This window comes from Nicotiana tabacum, chromosome 1, assembly GCF_000715075.1.
Source record: "Nicotiana tabacum cultivar K326 chromosome 1, ASM71507v2, whole genome shotgun sequence".
Lineage (NCBI taxonomy): Eukaryota > Viridiplantae > Streptophyta > Magnoliopsida > Solanales > Solanaceae > Nicotiana > Nicotiana tabacum.
This window is the reverse complement of record NC_134080.1, coordinates 70,999,677-71,005,907: the sequence shown is the minus strand read 5'-3', so window position 1 is coordinate 71,005,907 and position 6,231 is coordinate 70,999,677.

Genomic DNA, 6,231 nt, shown 5'->3' with positions numbered 1-6,231 from the left:
CTAACATAGCAGGTGTACCACCGGAGGTAAAGGTTTATATGCTCAATATTGACCCGCGGTATAATCCGGTCAAGCAAAAGAAGAAACTAGAGTCAAATAATAAAAGATAAAGTTACAGAACTTCGAAAGGTCGGTTTAGTCCGAAAAGTCGAATCATTCGAACTTGCTAGCTAACAACAACACATCATTACTTTCAAAATTTCGAGGAGAAAGATGATTAGCGATACACCAAATTATCTTAGATGTCTCGGTAAATACAATTTTAATTCAAGAAGATAAAGGTACACATTCTCCTATCTATATTTTCATTACGCAATATTTCGCATAAACATGAACTGTCAAGAAGGCTAGCTAAATGAGTAGTCGAACTAAGTGCATATGATATTATTTATCATCCACGTACGATTACAAAATCACAAATTTAGCAAATTTCATGATTAATCTTAGCTCGAACATATTACCCGAACATGTTATTTCTAGGATAATTCTTTGGATCTGGACCTTCTACACAATTAGGTCCACAAGTACTAAACTTCCCAAGTTAGGGATAATGCTTAATGCCTATCAGGGAAAGTAGTTAGATAATTCATAAAAGTTATTTTGCAAATTAAAATTACCTGGCATATCTGAACCTCCTATTCCAGAACTGTTTTGTATAGATATGTTATAATCAGTTCTGGTACTGATAGTTGCGGTACCAATATACTGATGTACATTCTCTATTTTTCTCTGCTTGTTGCTTACATATCATTATCATGGCTATTCTTCCCTTTTTTATTTTGCATGGTAAAGCCATCTCCAACTTGGTTGTCCTCAAATGTGTTGATTGGTAAATTTCGGCCATGATGAAGGTTTAAACTGAAAACAAGCGAATATTAACAAAAATTGTTACTATCTTTGGATGAATAGAAAAATTTGCTTGAGATCCCGGTAACAGAACCAATCCGTTTAACCCAAAAAATAGTTTTCAAGGTCAAAGCAATAATTTTATATGACGGGCCACAAGCCGCCGATTCAATCCAAAAGATATAAAATTTTGTTAATACAACGTGATAGTAACAAAGGTGCGATCATACCAGCACTAACGTACCGGATCCCATTAGAACTCCGAGGTTAAGCGTGCCTATAAATTGAGGGCCATTTTCGCATACGATTCCTTTGGTACACCGAATCGGCATATGATATTCCACTAAATGAACTTTAACTTCTTTTTCACGCACATGTTTGAATGCTCCTGCTTCCATCCATTTAGTAAAATAGTCAGTGAGTACGAGCAAAAATTTTACCTGTCCTTTTGCTTGTGGTAGTGGACCCACGATATCCATCCCCCATTTCATAAACGGCCACGGTGCAATGACCGGATGTAGCAACTCTGCATGTCTATGCATATTATTACCGTACCTTTGGCATTTATCACATTTAGACACGAAAATTTCCGCTTCTTTTTCCATTTTGGGCCAATAATAACCTGCCCTGATTAGGGTTCTTACCAATGATCTTCCTCCTGCGTGATTCCCACAATGCCCCTCGTGTATTTCTCTCATTACGTATTCTGTCTGAGAAGGTCCGAGGCATCTTGCTAAGAGACCACCGAATATTTTCCGATAAAGATTGCCTTGCTTTAAGCAATATCGAGCAGCCTTTTTTCAAAGCGTGTGAGCTTTCCTCTTGTCTTCAAGAACGATACCATTCTGCAAAAAGGCAACAATCTCGTTCCTCCAATCTCAGGTTAAGTTATTAAAAATTACCTCATTTTTATCTAGATCGAGCACTGAATGAAACAAATGTATTACAGAAGCATTTTCATTGCTTGCCACGTCTGCTGCAGATGCGAGATTAGCTAAGGAATCCGCCTCAACATTTTCATCTCTTGGTATTTGCGTAACATTCCAGGTTTGGAATCTCCTGATTAGATCCCGTACTTTCTCTAAATATTGTTGAATTCGTGCTTCCCTGGTGGTATAAGTCCCCAGCATTTGGTTAACCATGAGCCGCGAATCGCTCTTGATTACAATCTGATGAATGCCAAGTTCTCGTGCTAGTTCTAAACCTACAATCACTGCCTCATACTCTGCCTCATTGTTAGTTATAGAATGACATTTAATGGCTTGTCGAATGGGTTCACCCGTAGGTAATACCAAAATGATCCCTGAGCCTGCACCTTTATGTTAGATGAACCATCAGCAAATAAGGTCCAAATTCCTGGGTTAGCTCTGTTGAGCACCTGCAATTCTTTGTTTGCTTCTAATTGCATCCCTTGGCTAAAATCAGCCACGAAATCAGCTAACACTTGAGATTTTATAGCAGTTATAGATTGGTATGTGATATCATATTCACTTAATTTTATAGCCCACTTGGCTAACTTACCTGACAACTCATGCTTGTGTAATATATTGTGTAATGGATAAGCAGTTACTACAGTAATAGGATGACATTGAAAATAAGGCCTTAATTTTCTAGATGCCATGATTAATGCAAGTGCAAGCTTTTCTAATTGAGGATACCGTATCTCCGCATCTAATAAAGATTTGCTGACATAATAGATCGGAGATTATTTACCTTGGTCCTCACGGACTAAAACAGCACTTACCGCTACTTCTGAGACAGCAAGGTAGATGAGCAGTCTTTCCCCAACCTTTGGTTTTGCGAGCAGTGGCAGATTTGATAAGTATGTCTTCAAATTTTTGAGTGTTTGTTGACATTCCTCATTCCATTCGAAATGATCTTGATTTTTAAGAGCTGAAAAGAATTTAAAGCACTTTTTGATGATTTAGAAATGAATCTTCTCAAGGCTGCAATTCTTACTGTCAACCTCTACACTTCTTTTTTACTTGTAAGTATGTCAGTGATTTCTTCAATGGCCTTAATCTGTGTGGGATTCACTTCAATACCACGGTTAGAGACAAGAAAACCTAAAAACTTACCTAATGCAACACTGAATGCACACTTCTCAGGATTTAATTTTATATTAAATTTTCGCAAAATCTGAAATGCATCAGACAAGTGTGATATATGATCCCCTGAATGTTGAGTTTTGACGAGCATGTCGTCTATATAGACTTCCATAGTTTTTCCCAAATGTTCTTGAAATATTTTAGTCACTAGTCTTTGATATGTTGCACCAGCATTTTTGAGACCAAAAGGCATTACTTTATAACAGTAAGTCCCCCTGTCAGTTATGAAGGAAGTTTTTTATTCATCTATCGGATTCATTTTGATTTGATTGTATCCTGAATACGCATCTAAAAAACTTAATAATTCATGTCCTGCAGTAGCATCAATTAGTTGATCTATATGTGGTAGTGGAAAAGAATCTTTAGGATAGGCTTTGTTAAGATCTATGTAATCTACACAAACTCGCCACTTACCATTCTTCTTCGATACCACAACAGTATTGGCTAACCAATTAGGATACTTTACCTCACGGATAGACCCAATCTTAAGTAATTTTTGAACCTCATCTTGAATCACCTGATTTTTGAAAGTTCCTTGCTTTCTCTTCTTTTGTTTAACAGGAGGATACGATGGGTCTTCATTTAATTTGTGAGTCATTACCTCCGGTGGTATTCCTGTCATATCAGAGTGGGACCAAGCAAAACAATCCACGTTAGTTTTCAAAAATTCAATCAACTTACCTTTCATGTCCTGGCTTAGATTGGCCCCTACATAGACTTTCCTATCAGGCCATTGTGCAAATAACACCACAGCCTCCAGTTCTTCAATTATTGTCTTGATATTTTTGTTTTCCTCTAGTTCTTGAATGGTATCTGGCCTTGAGTCCATATCTGTTCACCCTTGTTCAGTTGAGGTTTGGTTGTGGTACCCTCAACTGGATTCTGTGATTGTTATTTTTCTTCATTTCTCGTACTTGAATCCGCTACAGAGCTGATATTCCTAGATGTATGTTGGTCCCCACGGATTTGATATATTCCCCATGGTGATGGAAATTTAATAAGTTGATGCAAGGTTGACGAAACGACATCCATCTCGTGGATCCATGGTCTCCCAAGGATCATATTGTAAGCCATCTCTATATCTACTACCTGAAATTTTGTATCCTTGACAACTCCTTCTGCGAATGTAGTAAGTATTACCTCTCCTTTCGTCATGACACTGGAATTGTCGAATCAGATAGAGTATGCGCCTTTGGTATTAATTTATCTTTAGCTTGCATCTCACGTAATACTCTTAACAAAATAATGTTCACGGAACTACCTGGATCAATCAAAACTCGTTTTACATTAGTATCATGTACAAGTAGAGATATTACCAATGCATCGTTATGAGGAGATAATACGCCATCCGCATCTACATCATCAAACGTAATGCTTTCTTCCTCTAAGACATGTCGCACCCGTTTCCCTTGGGTAATTGTGACTGGAAATTTTATTGGCTACTATGTACGTCACACCATTGATGTCTTCACCTCCACTTATAACGTTGACGGTCCTTTTGGGAGAAGGTGGTTTAGGGGGCTCCTGCCTATTCTTTATGTATGCTTGCTTACCTTTCTCACTGAATAACTCGGTAAGATAACCTTGTTTTAATAAATGATCAACTTCACTTTGTAAAAACCTACAGTCTGCCATTTTATACCGGTGATCGTTGTGAAATTCGCACCAATGATTAGGATTGCGCCTGTTTAGATTCGATCTCATCTCTTTTGGCCATCGTACCTTGTCACCCATGCTTCTCAAAACAACTACGAGTTCGGAAGTGCCCACATTGAAATTATAACTACCAAACCTCGCCTTTAAGTTTCTATTATCATCCCGTGACTCACGCGTGTTTCGATCATTCCCAAATCTTGATGACGAGTTCGACTCTCTATTCCTCGACCTGTGATCGTACCTTTGATTGTCCTGTTTTGACCGTGAGTCTTTTTTCCCGCTAGTCCCATGTATGGTTCGTACCTATTTTTACCAGACCTTTTTTCGATTTTCGCCCATCTCGAACTTACCTTTTCTTCTTTTTGAGACCGTGAGATAATATCTTCCTCTATCCTCAGCTTCGTACTATACCTGTTGTAAACATCATTCCATGTTGTAGCTAGGAATTCACGAAGACTTTCCTTGAGTCGCCTCGTAGCTTGTAAGCTTTTTTCATTCAAATTACTTGTGAAGGCTATAGCTTCCCAATTGTCAGGTACACGCAGCAATGTCATTCTTCATGTTGGAATCTGTCCACGAACTCTCTAAGCAATTCTGAGTCCCCTTGCTTGATTTTGAAAATATCATCCATTCTTTTTTCGACTTTTTGAGCTCCCGAGTGTGCTCTGATGAAAGAATCTGTAAGCTCTGCAAAAGAATTTATAGAATTTTCGGGTAAAAGAGAATACCATGTTAATGCACTCTTAGTGAGTGTTTCACCAAATTTATTGACCAATACTGATTCGATCTCCTGTTTGGTCAAGTCGTTGTCTTTTACGCCTGTTGTGAATGTAGTCACGTGGTCTCGTGGATCAGTTGTTCCATCGTATTTTGGAATATCAGGCATTTTGAATTTCTTTGGAATTAGGAGGGGAGCAGCACTTGGCTTCCAGGGTTGTTGCGAATATTTATCCATATCTATCCCTTTGATTATGGGTGGCACCCTGGGTATTTGCTCTATGCGGTCACTTTGCTCCTTGAGTTGTTTCTGCAATGTTAGTACTAAATTTTGTAAATCAGAATTGACTAAGTTACATGGTACTCCCTCTTGTGATTCGCTGGGGGTTCCACCACTACCTGAATTAACAAGCCCAGAGCGAGAGTTCTCCAAAGTGTTGTTATTTGGAGTGGGTGTGGGTGGTGCAGCTGGTAACTAGCTAGCAAAAGCCTCAAGAGCTTTATTGACCTATTCAGCAATTAGTTTTTGCAAAGCTTCATCGATAGCTTCAACATTTTCAAATTGAGCGTTTCCATTTGCATGAGATCCATCAGGAGTCTCAAGACCGCCGAGGAGAGCTTTGTGGAGAAGGGATCGGGGTGTGATTATCCTGTAGATTTCCCTGAAGTTGTTGGTTTCCTTGAATGTTGTCATTGTTGTTCGACATGGTAGATGCAACAAGGAAAGTTAAACTAAAAAAGAATAGATTATCAGTTTTCCGGTAACGAACCAATTTGTTTAACCAAAAAGTGGAATTTCAGTCAAAACTTTAATTTAGAAGAACTCGGGTTACTGATAATCAAAAAATGTATAAGAGAAAGTAATTTGGCTAGTAATAAGATAATTAGAAGAAGATAAAGTAAA